Source organism: Ascaphus truei, chromosome 7 (assembly GCF_040206685.1).
Source record: "Ascaphus truei isolate aAscTru1 chromosome 7, aAscTru1.hap1, whole genome shotgun sequence".
Taxonomy (NCBI): Eukaryota; Metazoa; Chordata; class Amphibia; order Anura; family Ascaphidae; genus Ascaphus; species Ascaphus truei.
Window position 1 is genome coordinate 101,992,368 of NC_134489.1, and position 25,124 is coordinate 102,017,491.

General features: G+C 41.7%; 1 long non-coding RNA gene across 1 annotated transcript in view; it reads right to left on the reverse strand.

The window, feature by feature from the left end:
- Nucleotides 1–766: 766 nt before the first annotated feature.
- Nucleotides 767–25,124, reverse strand: part of LOC142499816 (uncharacterized) — a 317,563-nt gene continuing 293,205 nt past the window's right edge. Inside the window, exons 2-3 of the long non-coding RNA XR_012802748.1 lie at nucleotides 8,882–8,940; nucleotides 767–856 (exon numbers count right to left, since the gene is read on the reverse strand). This is a non-coding gene — a long non-coding RNA (uncharacterized LOC142499816). The remainder of the gene's footprint in view (nucleotides 857–8,881; nucleotides 8,941–25,124) is intronic.

The following is a 25,124-nucleotide window of genomic DNA, read 5'->3' on the forward strand; positions in this document are numbered from 1 at the left end:
CAATGTTTATAAGTTTACTGCATGTATTCTTAAGACATTCTTTGTGACAAGATAGACAACCCACAAGGGATGGATATCCATTTCTATACCCATATACATAGGAACAAATTTGTTAGAATAACCTTGGAATATTATTTAGTATAGGGCAGTGGTGGAATAGTTAAGAGACCCTTAGCATTCCTGGTCATATTGGGGATCATAACCATAGCCCCATATTTGCCATCCGCAAAGAGTTGGGTCTACTTAGGAAGCTGACCCGTTATTATAGGAACCAGTGAAGCTCCAATCTTTCATTCATACCCCTAGGGGCAACCGTATCCAGTGTATGGGTCCACTTTGCCTCTTTCTGTAAAATAATTCTTTCTCTATCCCCTCCTCTACGGAGGGGTTTCACATGATCAATCACTTGATACCTTAGCTGCAAGATGTTATGTCCTTTTTCTCGAAAGTGTCTTGCCACGGATGTGTCTGATAATGGGTTTCTGATGTTACTCTTATGTTGTGTTCTACGTTCCTTAAGTGAATTAATAGTTTTCCCTACATATAACATCCCACAGGGACATTTTAGTAGATATACGATGTAAGAACTTAGGCATGTGTAAAAACCATTGGTTTTAAATTGTCTCCCCGTATGGGGGTGACAGAAGTGCTCCCCCTTATTATTCCATTGCAATGGATACAGCTTGTAGTGTGACATTTGGGAGGCGTGTCTGTATCTCCTCCAGTGCAGCTGTAGGGCATGCAGGGGCCAACTGCAGTTCCAAGTCTTCCTATGTCCCATTTTCTTTGCTGATTAGATCCGGTGCCAGAGGATGGGGTCCAACACCATACAGAAAGCCTCAGACACAGGCGGTCCCTACAGCAACAACAGAAGAGGTAATGACCCATGTTGGAGGAATTATATGAAGGGTTGGGTTCTTTCTCCTCTTGCTGACCTCTAAGTCTATCAATAAAATAAACCACACTGAATACACTCATGCTACAAACTGTGTCTGTGTCTCACTGATCACCAGACATCCTGCCACTAACTATATATATATATATATATATATATATATATATATATATATATATATATATATATATATATTTACACCTGTTTGGTCTGAGGAAGGGACCTGGTGTCCAGAAACCTTACCTGTACTGACTCTGATGTGCTAATACACTTGGAAGTCTTTTGACACCTTTAAAACCTTTTCTGTGCTCCTTCAAAATTTTTTGGTTGTAACAAAAAATCAAACTCAACCTACCATGGATGGGTTAAAACTGCCAGGTCTACACTCTACTGTACACGATCTGGGGCATTTACTACGGATGAGAATATGTGTCTAACCTCACGCAGTTTACAATCTGGTTTCTGTGACTCTTGCCAATGAATGGTCCTTATTGTGGACTTTCCCAGTAGCAGCGTCCACCTAAGTCTCACATTCCTTTCTGGATATAAATCTCACCCCCACAGAGGGAAGTAGCAAAAAAAAATATATATATAAATAAATAATAAAATAAAATGCAAGCCTCGGAATAAATCAACGCTGCCTGGCTGATCAGCGGGGAAAAGTCACCCAATTCATAACCACTACATGATTTCCTTAGCCAAATGCCAGTAAATGAAAACAGTATTATCCCCCTGTGAACAGATTAGCATCTGTGTATAAATAGAACATTTGTTATGGGTCTGCAGGGATATCTGTCTGTTACTTGTTAAGCACCATGTTGCCATCATTTTTAGGCACACTGTATTATATATATATATATATATATATATATATATATATATATATGTATATATATATATATATATATGTTTATGTATATATGTGTGTGTGTGTGTTTGTGTATATATATATATATATATGTATATATATATATATATATATATATGTGTTATATATATATATATATATATATGTGTGTGTGTGTGTGTGTGTATATATTTATATATATATATGTATATATATATAAATATGTGTGTGTGTGTACGCGTGTGTGTGTGTGTGTGTGTGTGTGTGTGCGTGTGTGTGTGTGGGCACACGCTCAGGAAAAGGTATGAAAGAACTGTATAGAGGAAGTTATAATTCAGACAATCTGAAAAGCTTTCTACTATTGCTTGAGCAAGAAATTAAGGCACAACTGTACTTTTATTTCAAAACATTTTCCATTCAAAATCCTTGGGACATGTATGGCAGTTACCTGGTAAGATATTATCTTATATGTAGATGTTGACATGTGGATAAAAGGAATCGGTTTCACCTCTATGTGCCGCTTGCAAAGTATGCCCTTAATTTCTTTTTCTTGCCTGTGATTTTTCCAACGTGCTGTCACTTGATATCGCTAAGCACCTTCTCTGGGCAGCATTAGGCTGTAGCACGTTGCCAAACTTCCTTTAATGACTAAAGAATTCAGTATTGTAAACCGATTTTGTTTTATCCCTTGTACAAGGGTTTGAATATGTCAAAATACAAAAGATAAACTCTGAATATATTACTACGTTTGGGTAAGACTATGCAGGGCCAAAGAAAGTCAAAACCAGTTGTCGGGAATGGGATTGCACCAATTTTGCAGCAAGACGAGGATGCATAGGAGGATATTAACATTTTCTTTTCTTCCCAGTCCTCTCTGAGTTGTGGCTTTTGAATGCAATGGCTACATTCTGTGTTGCCTTCAGAGAAAGACTTAATACAGTGAGTGACAGCTTTTAAAGGACCATTCCTGAGAGAAAGACAGAGGCAGAGAATAGCTGCAACAAGTGGAACACCCTTCAATGATTTAGACAGTGTTTTATAAGGAAGGCATACTTTCCAATGAGACACCACTTACTGAATAATAAGATCATCTTCCAAGGAGAGTGACTATCTTCTGATCCTAAGAAAGGATCCTCATGAATAAAACAGCGCGTCTATGACCGAGGAAGGCAACCTACTTCTTAGGCTGAGTCCCCGCTGGCGCTGAGCTCGCGGTGCTTGGCGAGGTGACTTGCATACTGTATATATATATATATGCAAGTCCCTGCTCATGCGAAGCGCCCGCGGGTATGCGCGAGCACACACGCTCACCGCCACACAGCGCTTAGGTAAATAATTTTTTTTTACTTTCCCGCTCGCTCAACTATTCGGAAATGCCGCACCCTTCTCCCCACCCCCCTCCCCCTCCGCGGGCGCGCGAGCAGACGCAGGACACCCGGCTCGCATGCTTTGAGCGCCATCGCGCTCAGCGCCAGTGGGGACTCAGCCTTAGAGAGCCTTTCTCAAATCAGAAAGACATAACCAGTCAGACGACCTTTTAAAGATGCAGTTCAAGCTTCCGTTCCCCCCCCCCCCCCATTTCAATATGTGCATCAATACACTCTGCACACTGACAAGTGATTAGCTAAGTTGCCGATCGATCCGTTTTCCTGTAATTGATCGCTGAAGATTCGGCTCAGGGATTCTTTATATCACTGTTAGGGCTGCAGACGATTACCCAAGATGCAAAGTTCTGTGTGGAAGATCATGTGACTAGGCACACACTAGGTACAATTGGTGCACTGCTAGAGAGAGGGTGGGGCTCAAGAGCCAGAGCCTGTCTCAGAAGAGGAAGGGGATGTGATTTTGTAAATGGTTGCTATAGAAACAAAAATGCTTTTTACATTATAATACATTAAAAAAAAAATTATGCTACAAGTATTTTCTCATAGTACAGAACTGATTTAGGTAGGATATTGCTTGAACTGCAGCTTTAAATGCCAATGCAAACTTTCCGAAAGATAAAAGCTTAATGTGAAAATATATAATGCATTTTATGGCTCCCACGGCAGTGAAAAGGTTAACTGAGTGCACAACCTACAGCATTTTCTAACACTGAATCTTGGTGAGACGTATACTAAAAACCAACTTGTAGAGTAACACTGCTGCACATCATGGGAATAAGATTCAGTGCATAACGTGCTGTGCGTGGACTCTGCCACAGAAATTATTATGAGCTATGCTCAGCCCTAAGAGTAACAGGGCCCTGTCTAAGGAGCAAACCCCAAAGCACCTGAACATTCACAGATTTCTATAAACAGAGCTATTTCCCTTGAAATTCCTTGCATATTAATCTGCAAGTCCCATCTTTTATATATATACTGTCTATATAACTCATCTGCATCCTTCTCTATCCTGTGAAATACCTCCGCTGACAGCAAATGTCACCGTGAAACAATGTAAGCACTGCTGCTGCCTGGAGGTGCGCTTCTATCTTCCAGGCTAATGTCACTGTTGTCATTCAATGCGCCATTATTTCTGAGCCATGCTTCTAAAATCAACTCTTTCCTGCAATGCTGGCGGAGCTCCCAAGTTTGGGTTTGTTTTGTAGCTTTGCAGTGCCTATCATGGTAAGAGGAGAGACAGAAGACTCAGAGGGCATGGAAAAGATTGGCGTTTCATTTTTTTGGCTCAGTAAATGGAAATATATCCCATGCCTGCTCATGAACTGAGTCCATCAACTGAGTGTCAGGGAACTGTTAGGGGAAACCTCCGGCACAACGTACGATAGAGGAGTGGGAAGGAAAGGGCTCTCGGTCATTAAGGTGCAAGTGTCAAGATCATGTACAAGGAAGAGGTCAGGTTGAATGTGCGCAATAACTCTCATACTTACACTGTCTGTTTAGCTTGTGAAATACCAGAGACAAATTCCACCCCGTGTGGAGAACAGAAGGATCGCACAGCAATTTTGTATCGGTTATACTTGATGGACATATATCTTATATACAATTTAACTTGTATAAAAATAAAAAAAAGTCAATATTTGTTTGGTCGTTAGAAAATGTTATCCCAGGGGATGCACTGGGACCGTTTTCTTTACTGAGCGCATTTATTCAACATAATACAACATGGACATAAGCTGAACCTTCTTTCTAATTGTTCTTCAAAACCTAGTTTGAGATGGAGAGAGGTTAGCCATTTAGGAATATTATTGCCCGGGCCGCCACTAACAGTGAAAGGGTTAATGAAAACAATATTTGTAGGTACCTGGATAGGTCAACATCCCTGAAAAGTTAAAGAAGATATTTTTCTAGTAGATTGGTTCCAAAGTTTAAAAATGTGAGGAAACAAAGATTTATTTTTTATACACACATGCATTATATTTGATCTCATCTGTGTGCCTCGTAACTTCTCCCTAGGTTAGGGGTAGTCAACTCCAGTCCTCAGGGGCCACCAGCAGGTCAGGATTCACGATATCCCTGCTTCAGCACACGTGGCTCAATCAGTTGCTCAGTCTTAGACTGAGCCACCAGTGCTGAAGCAGGGATAAAAAAAATTGCTCCTCCTTCCCAGGTTTTAAGCCCGCCCCTCCCCACTTCCCTAGTTTGCAAGTGCCTCATTCTGCTGGATATAGATCCACTGTGGTCTTTCTCCCTCCTAATACAGGTAAATAAGAATTTTAATCCTAATAGAGGTATATTAGTATTTTATCTGGTAGTGTTAGGCCTTGCGAACAGGTGTCTGCCTTGACGTGGCTCGCAAGCTTACAACGCTTTGGCCAAAGGGTTAAACTAAATGACCCTATTTCAAGAGAATATATAAGTATTTTACTGTGTATTTCTGTCATGTTGGATGTAGCATTGGGCTTCTCTGTCGTCTGTTCTGAAGCAGGGATATCCTGAAAACTTAACCTGTTGGTTGCCCTTGAGGACTGCAGTTGCCCACCCCTGGGTTAGAGACAGAGGGGCTTAGTCATTAAACTTTTGATAGTGCCGATCAGGGCACTATCTGACGGAAAGTCCCATTGAAGTCTACGGAAGTTTCTCTGCAATTGTGACAGGATCAGCACTTTCACAGTTTAATGAATAGCCCCCAGAGCCTCAGAGTTAGGAGTGACATTTAAACCTGTTCCAAAGCGCCGTGTGTATAAGAGACCTTTCAAAGAATAGCAGAGTCGTGCCTGCTAGATAAATCCAGACTGTGCATTGCAGGGCAATCCAAATGTGTTTGTAAAGGTGTATTCCCATCTTAAGTTTCCCAGCAAATCAACATCTGGGAGTCAGTGAAACTGCACATGTCCTGTGTGTCAACGTCTCCTCCCTCTGCATGCAGAGCAAATAGGGGAAATACTGAGCATTTCACACTGCAGGCACACAATCCATCAACAGACTGTCCTCAGTGGCCTAAATCTCCAGGAAGGAGTAAGGTTAATAAGGTACAGATCCCCAAGGACAGGTATCTTTCCGCTTTGTTTTTGAACTCCTGGGCATCGGGAGTGGGCGTTGTTATGTAATGGGGTAATAAAAATGTCCGTGAGTTCTGCACCTGATATTCTGAAAACACAGTACATTTGCATTGACCTTGTTATCTCTGCATATCTTTGAATTGGAAAGTGGAGAAAACTTGATTAAAATGAGAAAAAGCTGCCTGCGGGGGGAGACCGGACGCGAAGTTTGCACAAATACATAAATCCCTTTATCCCTCAATATTGCAGCCGAAAGCTTTGACATGTTAGCATCCAAGTACCCACAAGTGCGAACGCTGCGACTAAATTGTGGGTCCTGTTCTAAGATATATTAAGGGCCCATACATTTTCTTCCACTGATAGAATTAAGATGTTAGCTGGAACTAGAGATGGAGGAACCAGTCCAAATCCGTTTCCCAGATTTTCCAGAGTTTTCTATTCAAAATCTGTTTGACGGCGTAAAATCCGCCGACGGATTGTTCCAATTTCAATCTATAACTGCCATTGGATACAATTTTAATAATCTATCCATGGATTCCGCAATCCGTGTGGATTGTCGATGTAAAAAAAATGTAAATCCTCAAAAAGCGTATCGCCATTTCTGCGACTGATCAGCAGAAATCCCCGGACCTAAGGAACCGGCCGATCTGGGGCGGATCCAAATCCAAAAATTCTCTATTTGGGACCTGACACGAGTTTATTAGAATCATTCAGATTTCTGATGATGGATAATGCATGAAAGATTTCTTGATTTTGTTGTTGAGAATGTGTAATATCACTGCAGACACTGCAGAACTCATATTTCCATCATACAGTATATCAGTAGATTCTACTGTAGTGCTATCCAAAATCAGTTCTTGTAGTGCCATCAATATGTCGTAATAAACATGTACAGTAATTAAGCAATCAAACTACCAGATTTATCATATGAACACTAAGGCAGCCACCGCCTATGTTCTTAATCTGGTTTGAATTGCCCTAAAATCCCATTAGTAACTGAGCATGGGCAGCCTAGTGGAGAACAAAGTCATCTATACTTGACCCTACAGCAGAAACGTCTGTAATTTTAAGACCTATAGAAATGTGGTAGAACATTTACATTTCTCATTGGGTTTCCTCCTTCCTACCCCACATCTTCTCCAAATGAATGTCTCCCTCCCCCACTTCCCCACGTCTTCTCCCAATTAACGTCTTCCTCAACCCATGTCCCAACATCTTCTCCCAATTAACATCTTCCTCCCACACTTCCCCACATCTTCTCCCGATTAACGTCTTCCTTCCCCACGTTCCCACATCTTCTCCCAATTAACATCTTTCGCCTCCACTACCCCACGTCTTTTCCCAATTCATGTCTTCCTCCCCCATTTCCCCGCCTCTCCCAGTGAACCTCTTCTTCCCCTACTTCCACACCTTCTCTGAATTAATGTCGTCCTCCCCCACTTCTCCCACTTCCCCTACTTCCAATTAACATCTTCCTCCCCCACTTCCCCACGTCTTCTCCCAATTAACGCCTCCCTCCCCCACGTCTTCTCCCAATTAATGTCTTCCTCCCCCTCTTCCCCACAGCTTCTCCCAATTAATGTCTTCCTTCCCCACAGGTTCTCCCAATTAACATCTTCCTCCCCCATTTCCCCACATCTCCCAGTGAACCTCTTCTTCCCCAATTCCCCACCTTCTCTGAATTAATGTCGTCCTCCCACACTTCCCCACATCTTTCCCAATTAACGCCTCCCTCCCCCACTTCCCCACGTCTTCTCCCAATTAACGTCTTCCTCCCCCTCTTCCCCACAGCTTCTCCCAATTAATGTCTTCCTTCCCCACAGGTTCTCCCAATTAACATCTTCCTCCCCCTCTTCCCCACCACGTCTCCTCCCTCTTCCCCGTGTCTTTTTTTCCCATCTACCTTCACTTTTATCCACTTTGTATATTTTATAATACATAACATTGGTCAAATTCTTACAACTCCTATATCCCCATATATTATTATTAGTGCTGTGAAGCACTGTGTACATTAATGGCGCAATATAAATAAATACATACATATACAGTATACATACTCATTGTTTTGAAGCCGTTAATGTATATTGGCCTAGTTGTTCTCCCTAACTATACTGTGAGGTCTCTCATCCTTTTTCTTTTTTCCCGTACTCTCGTATTTTCTGAAAAACAATAAAACTATTTAAGATTTAAAAAAATACATGTGCTGGAGCATCCATATACATATAGAGAATCAAATCATTTTCATTGTTAAAGAGCAGTACGAGATCTCCACAACCGTCCACCTTGGGAAGATGGCTTCGGTTCACTTTGAAATGCATTGATGGCCAATTCAGAAGCACATTACATAGTTACATAGTAGATGTAGATGAAGTTGAAACTAGACATATGTCCATCAAGATCAATCTACAGTTTGTTATATTTAGACAGCAGATACTTATCCTATATTTGTATTTACAGTATATTTATCCAGAGAAAGGTAAAGGTTGATAAACCCTTTGAGTGATCCATGACATAACTACCACTTATTTTTTTTTCTTTGGGTCCCTCCATGACAGTGCATGCCTAGTTCCCACCTCTATTCGATTTTTTATCTTTAAGCAGATTTTGCGGTACATTTTCCTTCTGTCTTATGTTCTATGATTTATTTCCCTTTTCTTTATGGGTGCATAAGTATGTATTGGTACGTACAACTGACCTGAGACAGGCATAGGAGGGGCTTATAAGACCGCAAACAGGTCAGAAGTCTGTGTCCTTCTGTAATGCAAAGATTCTGGATTAAGCCAATAACTTGCACACTCTGAGTCAGTAAACAGTCTTAGAGATGTAATCAAAAAGGGGTTTTACTTAGCTTTGGTTATGTTCTCAGTTACAGCTTACTGTACACAGCTAAACAGCATATAACAGGAAAACGCTACAAACACCCGAGGAAGCCCCTAGTCTGATCCCGAGAGCGTGAGGGGAATTCTTGGCCAGGGCACCTGCACGGTCCATGGAGAAGCTTCTGGCACTATCCCCAGCCTAGGCTCTTATTTATAGCATTTTTTGTTAGGCTTCCTCCAATCAGTGCTGAGTGTTGTAGCAAATGCATACTTAAACTGATTAGTCACACTTCCTTTGTAGTTAACAAATCTACATATGTTAAACATGACAAGAGAGAGAGCTCTGCTTACTCAAAGCACATGTTATGGCATACTGAAGCTAATGAGTGGTACTTTCCCAAACACATTCCCTCAGATGGGAGAAGCATATCCCTCATGTGATAATATATTATTTGTAAGTAAAATCTCATTTTTTTTCTAGACATGTAGTTATTGATTTACAGTACCGTATCTTTGTCTTTAGAAATAATGTGTTCCCTGTTATTGCTGTGGATTTACTGGATGGAATCGACCCATGAAAAATGACGTGAGCAGGCTCGAAGAATCATATTTGAATGGTTACATCCAGATTGCCATGAAAACTACCTCTTTGTAACGTCATTCAACCACTATTATTTAAATGCCTTCTTGTGTTTTATTTTTCTTTGCTATTGCCTCCCTCTTGGGTATCGTATCCTATGATGTGAATTGTTTGATCATCTTGGGGATTTGTATTTGTTACATCGGACTCACAATTCTGGTTACTATGACAGCTAATGTTATGATGTCATCTCCCTGTGTCATCCTTCATTTATGCATCCTTCAGACTCTAATTAAAGTCTTAAGAGAATGCCACATTAGAGGCTGACTAAAGGGCGTATAATCCGAAACTTCACCTATTTTTACTGTACAGTATGTTAAGGTATCGTGCATGGACCAAAGCTCAGGGTGGTGTGCAGTCGGATAAATATAATTCTCCATGTTTTCGATGAGTGCACAACCCTGATGAAGGTCCTGGCATGGACCAAAACGTTGGTTATGCATTTGGATATTTAATACAAAGGTTCACTTGATCACTTAGCATGGAGTGTTGGGTCTTCTTCATCAAACCGATGGACGGGTGAAGTATATTTATTTTCATTCAATAAATATATATATATATATATAGTACAGATATCAATATAGATATATTGATATCTGTACTGTGTTAGCCGAGTTTAATAATCAAAAATTAATAGACGATACTGTTCTGTGGCTAACGAAATATTTTTATTTGTGCGAGCTTTTCGAGATACACTGATCTCATATTGCACAGGGTGGAGAGATAGGTTTCAGTAACAGAAAACATTCCAAGATGCACTGTTTCATTGTAACATCGCTGGAAGAAGAGATCAGCGTATCTCGAAAGCTCGCACAAATAAAAGCATTTAGTTAGCGACAGAACGGTATCGTCTATTCATTTATATATATATATATAGATATATAGATATATATGACAGAAAAAGACAAAAAAAGTCTCAAAAAGGAGCACTCTAAATAGCCACTACTGAATGAACAAACTTTAATGTCAAATATAACATGTTTTAAAATGTATAAAACCAAAGACACAAAAAGGGGGGGGGGGACCCAGAATATCCACTACATGCATAAAATAACAGAGTTGGCAGGATATATACTGTATGCTGCATAACCAACCTGCAAATAACTTTAACATTTATCTCACAGCACCGACCATACACTTACATCCAGAGTTTACCCCTTGGTCTTAGTAATACCCCTTATTTGAGGTGTGTATGCAGAGTCTATCTGTGTGTCTATATATATATATATATATATAGAAAGACAGGGTTGCAGACCTGTCTAAGACATGCAAATGAACATACAGAAATATTTACAGTTGCTATATATATATATATATATATATATTATACACACACACATATGTAACACCCCTATCCCCAAAGCAGGAGATAGGGTGTACATTTGTGAATAGGGTTTTGCCCCGCACCCGATGAGATTAGAGTGTTAGCTCCTCGGTCAGTTACCTGTGATCTCAGAGTTCCCTCTGGCAGGTGCAGGCCTTGGCTGTAATGGAGGGTAGGTGGTGGTTGTGAGTACAGGATAAAGGATAGGGCGCCAGGATCTTTTGCAACTCAAAGGTCTTTTATTAACAGCTCCAGGTTTACAGAGGATCAATGATCACTCTCCTAATACACAGTGGACTCTCACAGCATATCATAGGGCACCGCATATCATTAGGCAGGCTTTTCCTAATGTACCATGTAGGGCAATGTCCCTTTCTTGACCCTTACCATTCAGATAAGGACTTCCATGCAGGCTATAGCCTCTATTCCACCTCAAGCCCACACCTAACAAGGAGTTGGGTCCACCAACCTCCTCTGCCAGAGCTGTCTCCTTTTGGCTTCCTAGTCCCTAGCACCCTGCATACTACAATACCCCTTCTTCCTGAATTTCACTTGGAGAGGTCTTGTTTCTTCTTACTGGCCCGTGACTGTTCATCCCAGGAGCTTGAGGCTCCCAGACAGTCTACATTTTCCCTGCTTACTCACCCCTAGGTGAGGGATGAACTCACTGCCTTTTTAGCAGCCTCCCACTTTGACATACAGCAGGAGGGGCCAAACTATCCCTCCCCCTCTTCTAGCAGCTCCAAAAGCCCACTGCCTACTCAGGACTTATGTGCCAGGCTGTGGGGGAAAATAGTGAGGATGCTACACACACACATATATACACACACACATGCGCGCACACACGCTTTGGTAATGTAGTGGTAAAGTGTATATGGTCGTTTAACCTCCTTTTGATTTTCTACAAAGAACTCACATCCCATAGTTTTATGATAGAACATTCATGTAAAGTTTGGATTAATAGATACTAAGGGCCTCATGCAGAGAGCAGCGCAAAAAGTGAAAGCGGCATTAATTGGCGGATTCTGCCTTCAGAAAGGCAGAAACCGTCAAGTTTAAAAAAAAGCGCCATTTTTTTTTTCCCCCTTCAAATTCGCCGCGCGCCTGGAGAGTTTAAATTCTCTCCAGTTTTTTTCTCTGCCGTATGCAGAGAGCCGCGATCGCCATCTAGTGGCTGTTCGCGGCAAAAAATGGCGCGATTTTCAACATTTTCCCTCTCCACCAAGCAGCTGGCGCTCCGCGGCCGGTGGAGAGGGAAAAAAAAAAAAACGCGATTTTTCCCCCAGTAGTTTCAACAGCGCTAATAGCGCTTATATCGCTGGTTGAAACTCTCCATATGCAGAAAGGCAGTTTTCTGCCCTTTCTGCATATGGACATAAAAACTCTCCAAAAAAGGTAAAATTTTTCCCCCTCTCCAATTCTGCATAGCGCTGCTCTCTGCATGAGGCCCTAAATCTGTTGTGTATAACAAAAGCTTAATGTTAGCGTCCAGGTTTTTATCAGAACTGCCGATAAAATTCCAGACAAGCTCATATTTTATTAAATGCCTGTTTTTTTAACTCAGTATAATCTGAAGGATTATTATTATTACAGGTTTTCAGAGATCAAATCAAACATTACTGTTACAATAGACCAGGACAATTTACACAGGAGACAGAACGAAAAAGTTAAATAAAACAAGTTTATTTCGGCCAGGGCCAACAGGAGAAACACAATACACAACTTCAGGGTTACACTCACCAAACACAGGGTCACGAGGGAATTGTAGTTTATTAGGGCCTGAGCACCACTTTGGTTAATTTACCTGGGATGTCTTCTACATGCCGAGAGTCTCTGGGTACCACGGTATCCATGGGATGCTAGGTGCGTCCTAGCAAGTTTAAAAGTCGCGTTCTTCTATGCAACCTCGTTCTGGATCTGTGTCTCCAGAAAAATACTCGGAGTAACACGCCCGCTGTCTCCCAAACTGTGAGTCTGGATCTAATCTAACTACTGTGATCGGCAGGGGGTTTACATTGTTTCCCGGCATCCATCTGAAACCATGCACGACCGGGTGCCAACCAATCAGAGCTTGGATACTACGTTGGTCAATCACAGAGGGATTGCCTGTGATGGGCCAATCAGGGCCATGGGAGGTGACAGTGCTTTAGGACATCCCCCAGAGGTGGGTTTAGTTTGAGTGGGCAATTCAAACTGACCAATGGGAACTGACTCGGTATGGGATAGGAGCCAGGCCCCAGTTTCCAGTTTCAGCCTGATACCTCCTGCAGAGATAGACGCCTCAGAGTCTGGGATGAACAATGGCTCTGCTTTTGAAGTCCATGTTCCCCAGACCTGAGTAAACACCCCTCCCCACTCCTCCAGTGTCCCAAGCACCTCGCCCTGCCCACCTGTGGATAGCAAGCCCAGATTCCTTTGTGTGCTGGCTGGCTAAGTGAATTACCAGCACACAAATGCGTCATTCGAATACATTACATATACATGGGGAATAAACTGTTTTATAGGGAGATACGCGGAAACACACTTGTCAGCCATTTTGGCTGCAATAAGATGGTCTTTTAGCGCGCAACATATGCATCCATCTTGACAGATACTGTGGGGGTCACTGCAGGGTTTAACCTTTAATGTGCTGGCCAGGCTGCCCCTACCGTCACAATTACAATTGTAGTTAATTAGATTTTAAAGGATCGTTTGTATATGTTAAAATTAAGATAAAAGAACACTGCAATGCACCGAAGAGCCTCCCTTTAGCATTAGAGGAGTCTGACCCAGACAATAATTGGACCTGGTTTAAATAACGTTCGTTTTCATGGATATTTTTAGCTTTTCTGTGTCAGCAGAGTAAAAACAAAAACGAGGGCAAAATAATGCTGGTAATCCAGGTATTTTTATTACAGATGATGCTTAGTACCTGTTCATGTCTTCTCAGCACTGAAATTAAACTCGTTACTAATCCTATTTAGGATAGATTTGTCAATATACTGTACTAAAATAAAATGTTTCAGGCACTTGTAAGCAGCTGTTCTTTTTCCGGGGTATACCTTACAATAACGTGCGCTTTCCGAATTAGTCACAGTGCATCCGTGTTTCTTTGTAACATCGTTCAAAGTATTACATTTGCTGTATTCTTTTTAACAACATTATTTCAAGGAGTGAAACTATATTAGATTGTAGGGCAGACACAGTCCTGTATAGACTATACAGTATCTCTATGTAAGAAGAAAAGAGTTATTGATACTAAGTTGCAGTTGCGATGGGCAGTGCCCTCTTAACTGGATATAAACATTTATATAGATCAGGGGTGTGCAACTCCAAGTTTTTAGGATATCCCTGCTTCAGCACAGGTCGCTCAATCAGGGGCTCAGTTGAAAACTGCACTACCTCCGCTGAAGCAGGGATATCCTAAAAACCTGACCTGCTTGTGCCTTTGAGGACTGGAGTTGCCCACCCCTGATATAGATCCATCCTCGCTCCCAGTCAGGCCCTGGCACCTATTAACAAGTTGATAAAATGGCATGCTTTGCCTCAATTAGTCCCGAGCTTGGGCTTTGCCATTGGAACCTTTGTTTTCGCAAAATATCAGATTTCCCTAAATGGTAGAGCTGAGTGGTGGGGATTGATATAAGAGCAGATATGGTGTATAAATGTCAAAAATCACCTGAGTGTATAATTTCAAAACACAACAATGCTTCCACTTCTTAGTATGTCAGAATCTAACCTCCAATAACATTATTATAATATAGCATTACACATGCAACAACAGCGCACTGTATCTCCTCCACTGTAGCAATGTTGGAATGCCATGCACTGTACTGTATACATTTCTAAAAGCTTTATTTCATTTCTGTGATTGTGTGTATCAGGATTCCAGGGTGCAGTGCTTAACACTGCAGTAGGCTCTTGCAATCGAGTTAAAAACAATTGAAACCGAACTCTTCTTATTGCTCTCCACTTTCCATCTCTGAAGAATTATGAGCCCCTTACATACAGTAAACTCTATTTGCCTTTGCTCAAAAATTGATGGAGATGCATCTCAATTAGAGATGGGAGCATCCACCCTGATCCGTTTCCCAGGTTTCCGCTCATGTAACCTCAAAACCCGTTTCATGGTGAAAATCCGCAAACGCATTTGTGTGGTTTCAATCCGTGCGGATTCATCAAAAACCGCCATTGGATACAATCCGTGGATCTGTTTGTAGAATGCCATTCTTAACAATCCGCCAATGCATTGATGACTCCACGGATTGGATTCTACAAATCTGTCCACGGGTTGCAGAATTGGCGCAGTGTATTGGTAATAATAGTATAAAATTCCCAAAATGCGAATCGCCTTTTTTCAGATTGATCCACTGAAAGCCGCGGACCAAAGGACCCGGTGGATCTGCTGCGGATCCAAAACTGCCCCCAAAAATTGCCCACCTGTAATCTCAAGATCAACAGTGAACCCCTAAACTTTTTTTGGAATACACAAGATAATATCAAGGTTGAATTTTTTTTAATTTCTCATCCAGATGAACCATAAATAGCATGTTGGACTTCTTTCATATTTACTTAGATTGTCATGGTGATAATGCTTTGCTTACTACAAGTAATTTACCAGCTCATGGTTTCGGAAACAGCCCAACTCTTCTTGCCTATGGTCATGACGTCTGAGTGAGACATCCAGATGGATTGTTGTACATCTGTTGAGAAGATTAGATTGGCATGGCCTTCGTTGGATAACACTGCTTGCAAACAAAAAGCAAAGTGAACTTGTTTGGAAGAATAATCCTGTAATGAGACATACTGTATGAGTTTCTGGAAAGTGCTGGTTGTACTGAATACTGAATGTACAGTGCATCTAAAACGCCGTTACTACATCTCTCAAAGTCTTAGAAGTTGATGATTTTAAGCACATGGCCATACTGAGTTTCCTTCTCATCCACCACTGCTTCTCAAAGGTCAGTTTCACTAAGTTATAATAAACGTCAAGTCAATAAGATATTTTAGGATCTATATATATATATCAAACACTAGAAACAGGGCTTGATCAGTTACAATGATTCGAAGAGGCATTTTGAACATGTGTTTCTGACATTTTATTTCCATATATATTTTGCACCTATATTGTCTTTAGCTGGAGGGAGAAAAGGTGTGGGGCTTTTTTCAATGTGAAAAGATGAAAACATCAGTGACCAATACCTCCAACTGGTAACTGATGGTGGGAGCACCAGAAGGGATCATTTTATTATTTTAAAGAATTTCAAACTGGAGCTGTGGGTAATTTTAAATGCTTAGCTATGATCACACACTCTATAGTTGACTTATATGCTTTTTTTCCCCAACTCATCTGAAACTTTTAGGAAGAAATGGATGTTCGCTCCCTCTTAGCCCTCTACAAGTACTCCCCTACATGCAAGGTTCCAGGTGTACATTTGTGATACCTGCATGGGCACTGGCATTAAGTTTTTCTATTCATGCTGTCACAGACACAGCCAAAGGCTGGCTCTCTGAATAACACATTGAAGTCTGCTCTGCACTTCACCAGGTCCCTCTTGAAGGAGAAAGAAAAATCATTTCCAAAAATAAACAGAATGAAATTCAGATGTTGCTGGGGATCCAGACTCCAGTTTGATTTAAGATTCTGCTTCAGGTAATTTAGGTGGGGACTCTAGCATTCCACAAAAAGCCATTAAACTCCCCTGAATAGCTCGACTGGGCTGTTTTATGGTTAGATTTCCATATAAAGTTTCAGCACTCAAAAAAATTGCTTGTTCTGGTATTTTCAACGTTAACCCATGCACCCTTGACGAATACTCGTATTGCAATTTTCTTCTCAACTGACCAGAAGCATTTATTTTATTTCTCTTGTAACTAGGGCAGAAGTATTCAGTTAGGGGCCCGTTAACAAGTTGGGAAACCCTTTGTGCGGCCAAAGATGTCCCCTTTAATCATTTTAAAGGACAGATTAAGGATAGTCTTTAAATTAGGTTGGTTGATTTAAATTCCAAACCTGGTTGAACATCCCATGTTAAGATGTATGTGGGGCAAATAGTGATATAAATAGCGGTTGTAAACGTGCACTTGAACCCGTGTTTTAAGTTTGGGGTCCGTTCTAAAAAAAACAAAAAAATAAAACATGTTTTGGTTTTGCCAAAACATATAAAAAAAAAATATTTGGGATTTGGAGAAAATGTCAATTTGATGCAAAAAATCATAACGTCATATAATCTGGAGCTATTTTTTGCTTCTTGTGTATTTATACACCTGGTAAACTATATATAAGAAAAATTATGATGATGAAGACAATGACAATGATGACGATGATGACGATGATGACGATGATGACAATGACGATGATGATGATGATGATGATGATGATAATACAGGTGGATTACGTCTGTTTCCAAGTCCAGCAAAGAAGAGGACGAGGTAAAACAAATGCAGGACAAGGCTAACTAGAAGAAGGAGACTATTTAGAAAGACCATTTCAATATTACAGAGTATGATGGTGACATAAAGCACTGTGTTCTCTGTGTGGCCATTAGCTCTTGTTCTTTCTTACAGCAACAATTGTCTCACTAGACCCCGCTGCTGTGGAAGAAACGTTAAAACAGCACTACTACGTCCCCCCCACACCCATTTTTTATATGTAAAGCACGTGACACTGTACAATGCTACATTCTTACCTATGCTGGCAACCGTTTGGTGCACCTGTTATAAATCTGTAAAAATCTGGACTATATGCCTAACACAATGACCACCTTTCAGTTTCAATCAGTCAGTGTAACTCAGCAGCTACAATGTATCCTTATATTACTAAGACAATAACAATGTGTTACAGTTTACAGCTCAAACTGCTGGGAACATTGGGAACAAATGATCACAAACAGAAGAGTGTTGCAAACATCTTGCACTGCTGGGGAGGTGGGCTAAAACCTGCTATAGAAATCAAAGGATGCTTTAAAACTCATTAAATATGGCATTAAGAGTTGAATACAAATAATTAAAAAATAAATAAAAGCAGTCACTATTATCTAATACTACAGTACTGATTTATTTAAAAAAAAATATATACGATTTCACATTTTGCTGCTTTAATAGAGTGTGTAAAACAAGGAATGTGTTCGAAGTCTCTGAGTGCACAGAACATATTTGCTTCATTATAGAAAATGATAAAGCCTGAGGAGAATCAAGGGGTCAGGGGTGAGATATTTTGCAATGACATTCCTCAATTCATCCAAGAGACTGAAACTATGATACTTTTGAATAAGGTCAGCAATACATAAAGCAGCTGGCCTGTGAAGATTGTCTTCAACCCTATGCTAGTAGACAGAGAGGATGAAGATGGAGCTGCTGCTGATACCCAATGGGACGTCAGTTAGTTTGACAAGTACCACTTGTCCACATATCCACAGTTAAGTGAGTACAGTAGTTGGTACAAAGGTTTTTTTAATGGCCATGGTGACGTTACTCTGCGGCTCCCTGTACAGATCTGGAAACACTCTTCTAGAGACATGATCTAGATGGAGTTTCATATTATGGGCACACAAACACCACTAATCTGTGGAAGCCTAGTGATTAAGTAGTAGATCCAACGCTAACATAGCAATCATGACGTGGGTGTGTTATGGGGTATTACTTTTGGTCATTAATGTTTTGGAGTTGATGATTTTGATGAAGAGGAAGAGTATTTACCAATGCTGATTCCACTGACTGATGCTGGACTCTCCTTCAAGCACAAGAATTGCTCTGAGAGCAGATGAGTTAACCGCACGTGGCAGAACATGGAGTGAGTGCCGAGGTGCTCTGTGTTCCTACTTCAGCTTATTGATTCGTGACAAATGCTGAAGATTAGTATTGCAGAGATTGGGGAGCGCAGGCATCACCAGGCATGGAAAACATAATAATACAACATGTTGCAATATATTCCCAGCTAGGTATGGATTACTGGGCTCTATGCAGTAAGAGCTGAAAAGGCTTTTTTCGCCATTTTCTCGCCAAAATTGCCTTTCCGATTCAGTAAGCGCTGAAAAGTGCCCAAAATCGGCAATTTGTTTTCCCAAAAAGCATGCGGGTGCCGATAAGCTACTTTTCGCCACTTTTTGAAATCGGATGAATTCTAGTAGCCCCGATCAGCTTTTCGCTGCTGATCGGCACTCTAGAATTGAGAATTTAACGCCAATCCAGCCCGCCAACTAAAGTTGGCAAGTTGCTGGGGGGGAAGCATCGGCAAGGTCGACACTTAGAAAAAATCAGGCCTTTTTCCTGCCTGGTATTGATGCCGGGGGTCTCCGGAGCTGATACCCATTAATAGCAGCACCGGAGCCCCCCGGCATGCATCCGAGGCAGGAAAAATGCATTTAAAGCCACTTCATTACCTTAGCTGCTAACCGCTAAGGCAATGAAGGGGTTAACCAGCCATGCCAGGTTTATTGTGGGTAGCGGGGTTGGGTGAAGGGGGTATTTGGTCATTGGTGGCTGTTTAGGGCTTGCGGGGGGGTTGCGGGTGGACTTAACCCCTTCATGATCTTAGCAGTTAATACCGCTACGGTCATGAAGGGGTTAAGCCCTCCCGCTACCCCCCAGCAAGCCCTAAACAACCACCGTTGGGGCTAATACCCACTTCGCCCACCCCCGCTACCCACAATAAAAAAATACACACACAACAGCCCCACAATAAATAAATATATAAATAAATAAAAATCTATATCTATATCTATACAAATATATATATAGAAACCCTGTCTTCCATAAGAGAAGGCACAAAAACAGCAACAGATATAGCAAAAGACATGTATTAGCTGAGACAAAACAGCACACTATCAACCCTGGGTTTGGCTGTGCTCAAAGCTGTGACCATGCAGCAAGCTTAAGCCTATAGGCAACCATGTTAAAAATGGTTTTTGAAGCAAAAAGTGGCACTGTGTGCTCATTTGCATGTCATTTCCCAGAATCCCTTGCTGCAGTGGAAGTGCTGTGTGTTGGGTGATAATGGTGAAAGGTGGGGGTTCAGACCTGCCTAAGACATGCAGATGAGCATACAGTTGTATTTACATTTGTATATATATATTATATATATATATATATACACACACACATATATATATATATATATATTACACCAACAACCCCTATACCCCCCTAACATACAGTACATATATGCCCAGCAATGATACTATAGGCTGGCGGGGGCCCTCGGGTGTTAGCCGCGGGCCTGCAGTACCAATTTTGTACCCCCCCAAATTAATTTAAAAACCCATACATACTTATAAAAAAATAACCCCTTCCCCCTTACACATACAGTACAACAGTACAGTACAGTAATGGGCACAATTACTATTATCCACAAATGGATAAAAGTGCGTTTGCCCATTTAAAATACATAAAGAACAATAAATACATTAAATACATATTGCACTCACCCTTGTCCGGCTGCCACGATGAAAGCCATCCTCATCTTCATCACCGTCCATGCCCCCTCCGATGCTGCAAAACATAAATAAGAATAAAAACAGCCAATGTAATGTCCCATAGCCCTTAATCACCATAGCGGTTATTAACCACTACAGTCATTAAGGGGTTAACCCACCCTCACCCACCACTAAGGATGCCTAAATACCCTCCCTCACTACTCCCCCACCCCATGAGGCCTAACCACCCTCACACACTACCCAGCCGGGAGGCCTACCCACATACCCTTGGGACCAATACCACCTTCCCCCACCCCCAGTACCCACAATAAAAACAATACACAGCCCCACAATAAACATCATTATATTTATTACATACATAACCCACCCCCTGTGCCCCCCCCCCATAAATACATTATTTATTATTTTACATACAGGGTTAATACCCCAGGGCCACGGGAGTCCCCGGTGGGCCTGACGGGTCACCTCACAGACCTACAGTAGCCCAGCACCTGGTTTCAAACAAGGTCTTTACAGCTGCGGGTGGTCCCCGCCAGGCACCATGGTCCACAAGGTGGTCTCTGCGGGTCACCGTGGGCCACAATGGGGTCCCCACGGGTAGGCCCACGGCTGTCTGGTGGGTCCCGGGTCAGACCCACAGGTGTCTGAGGGGCCTCGGGTGCTTCACATAGGGGTCTGGGGGCCCTTGGATGGTCCCTATGGGTCCACGGTGCCCCCATAGATGGGGGGCCACCGGTTCTTCCTCACAGGTGTCCCTCGTGGACCTGGCAGCCGTTTACCTCAGGTGGTCTCCATAGGTCTCCCGCAGACCCGAGGAAACAACCTTGTATGTAAAAATAACTAAACATGTCCTATACATTAAATACATCAATCCCCCCCCCCCCCCAACACATACAGTACAATAATGTGCAAAATAACTATTATCCAGATAGGGATAATAGATTATTTGCCCATTATTAAACACATTAACTAGCATAATAAAATAAATAAAGTTCTACTGACCTCATCAATATGAATCCCGCTTGGCAGCAAAATCTGTGTCCTCCGTTGCCAACAAAATACATAGCCAATACATTGCAATTACATTCTGATGTAGTTCCCACGCTCTGATTGGCTACCATATCCTGTGAGGCCGGCCATCTTTCTTTTCATGACGTCGTCTTAAAGGCAATTGAAGCACAGCCATTCTGATTGTCTGGTGTCATTGCCTTTAAATGACGTCATCATTTTTCCCCCCTCCAAATCACATGGTTTTCACGGCCCAATCAGGGGCGTGGGAGCCTATAAAAGCCTATGTCATCTCATTTTGAAGGCAGACGCCGAGGAGGACGGACCTCCGGAAGGAAGAAGAGGACCGGGGCGTGGCAGCAGACGGGAAGAAGACCCTCAGAAGACCCCAGAAGACCCCAGAAGAACAAGAAATAAGACGGAAGAACACAGATGAAGAACCCATTGACGTTTTGGATTTAAAAAAAAGTCTTGGTTTATTTTTTTATGGTTTGTTATTTTATTGGTTCCTGTTGCTATGCGTGGATTGGTTGGAGAGCTTGGTGTACAACGCGAGTCGGTGAGTGGGGCAGCTAATGGTAAGTGAACAAAATAAATGTAATTTTTTTTTTATTTTAACTGTTTTTTGTAATGTCTAATATGTGATACAATTTGTTTTCCATTATCATTTCTTGCAACTGTATGTATGTATGTATGTATGTATGTATGTATGTATGTATGTATGTATGTATGTATGTCTCTATCGATATATACATACAGGGTAAGAAATTATTTGTTTGGAAATGCTTGTTTTGAACTATTTCAATGTATTTTGATATGCTGCTAATCTTAAATGTGTGTAATTTAATTTTTAATTAGATAGATGTAATGTATGGTGTTCTATGCTGTACTTTAGGTCAGGGTGAGGCTTGCTTTGCTATAGTTTTTTTTTTTGTTATTTCTATTTTGTCAGATGTTTACATTTTTGGAGAATGGCTTTGTTTAATGATAAAAAGAGTTAAAGCTGCAGTTCAGTCAATATCCTACATTATTCTGTAGTAAGAAAAAATACTTTTAGCATTTTCTGTTTTTAAAAAAACAACTCTGAAAGACCAATTTTCTTGTATTCTATTTTAACAGCCATTTGCTAAGGCACTGCCCCTTCATGTCCTGTCACAAGCCCTGGCACACCCCTTTGTCAGCCCTGCCCTCCCTCTAGCACATGTCAGTGCAGAATTGCTCATGAATATTCATGAGCTTCCACTGACAGACAAGCAGAATATAAACAGATCCCTTCACTAATTATGTCACCAAATTTCGACCTATCAATACATGGAGAACGAATTGACCTGCAGCTATACAGTTCTTTAGGTAATTAGAGATTGCACACATGAAACTATTGAAGTAAAAAAAGACATTTAAAAAAAAAAAAGACTGAACTGCAGCTTTAATTGTGTAATTGATTTGGATCGTATTTTAATTGTTTTGGGATTTCATTAATTAATGGTAATTTATTTTGGTTGGCTTGCTTGGTTTAAATAGTATACTTGTTTGGATTTGATTGTATTTTCTTTTGAAAATGTAATTGTTAACATTGATTGGCAGAGTGTACATGGTGCACAGATTTTATGCATCATGTATACAATGTCAATTCAATGTTTTGATTGGCATTTGATGCTTTCATTGGCATATGACAATGATTCTATTAGGAAATATGATTTTGTTTTACTGTGGCAGATATGGAGAAGTGGTATTTGTATTTATGCATGTTTTACTTAACCTTTAAACATTTCTTTGTATATTGGTTCATCATGTGTATATATATATATATATATATATATATTTGCATGATGAAGCCACTGTACAAATGAATGGGTGAAGGGAGGGTATCGGGCCAGGCTGGCTTAACCCCTTGGTTACCTTTGCGGTTATTATCCGATAAGGTGATTAAGGGGTTAATTGATATCAGAATGTAATTGCAATGTATTGGCTATGTATTTTGTTGGCAACGGAGGACACGGATTTTGCTATCGAGGGGGATTCATATTGATGAGGTCAGTAGAACTTTATTTATTTTATTTTGCTAGTTAATGTGTTTAATAATGGGCAAATAATATATTATCCCTATCTGGATAATAGTTATTTTGCACATTATTGTACTGTATGTGTTAGGGGCGGGGGATTGATGTATTTAATGTATAGGACATGTTTATTTATTTTTACATACAAGGTTGTTTACTCAGGTCTGCGGGAGACCTATGGAGACCACCTGATGTCTCCTTGGACTTCTCACGGGTAAACAGCTGCCGGGTCCACGGAGGACACCTGCGGGGAAGAACCGGTGGCCCCACATCTGTGGGAGCACCGCGGACCCGTAGGGACCACCCAAGGGCCCCTAGACCCCCGTGTGAAGCACCCGAGGCCCCTCAGACACCTGTGGGTCTGACCTGGGGCCCACCAGACAGCCGTGGGCCTACCCGTGGGGACCCCATTGTGGCCCACTGTTACCCGCGGAGACCACCTTGTGGACCATGGCACCTGGCAGGGACCACCCACAGCCCTACAGACACTGTTTGAAACCAGGTGCTGGGCTACTGTAGGTCTGTGAGGTGACCCGTCAGGCCCACCGGGGACTCCCGTGGCCCTGGGGTATTAACCCTGTATGTAAAATAATAAATAATGTATTTATGGGGGGGGGGGCACAGGGGGTGGGTTATGTATGTAATAAATATAATGATGTTTATTGTGGGGCTGTGTATTGTTTTTATTGTAGGTACTGGGGGTGGGGGAAGGGGGTATTGGTCCCAAGGGTATGAGGGTAGGCCTCCCGGCTGGGTAGTGAGTGAGGGTGGTTAGGCCTCACGGGATGGGGGGGTAGTGGGGGAGGGTATTTAGGCTTCCTGAGTGGTGGGTGAGGGTGGGTTAACCCCTTAATGACTGTAGCAGATAATAACTGCTATGGTGATTAAGGGGTTAGGGGACATTACATTGGCTGTTTTTATTCTTGTTTATGTTTTGCAGCATCGGAGTGGGCATGGACGGTGATGAAGATGAGGATGGCTTTCATCGTGGCAGCCAGACAAGGGTGAGTGCAATATGTATTTAAAATGGGCACATTCACTATTATCCATATGTGGATAATAGTAATTTTGCACATTACTGTACTGTACTGTATGTGTTAGGGTCGGTGTATTTATTGTAAAGTATTTGTGTTGTTGGATTTTGGGGGGGGGCACAGAATTGGTACTGCAGGCCTGCGGGGAACACCCGAGGGCCACCGCCGGCCTCTAGTATAATTGCTGTGCATCCCAAAAATGTAATATATGTAATGGGGGTATAGGGGTTGTTGGGGGCACAGGGGGTGTATGTTGTTTATTGCAATGTTTATTGGGGGCAATTGTCCCCAATAAACATGCTATTATGCCTTAACCCCTTCATTGCCTTAGCGGCTATTCGCTATGGTAATGAAGCAGCATTAATATATTTTAATAATATTGTGCGGGAGCAGGGGGTCCCCTGAGCTGAACCGCATTGATTTGTGGCTCAGGGACCCCCTGCTTCCTGAATTACAGGCCCCGGTATGGGGAATCGGAGGCCAATGTCGCCACCATCTTTATAACGTCCAAGACGCAACGTGTGCTCTATAAACATGGCGGCGACACTGGCACCCGATGACACAAACCGGGGCCTGTAACTTGGGAAGCAGGGGGTCCCTGAGCCACAATGCGGTTCAGCTCCAGAGACCCCCTGCACAT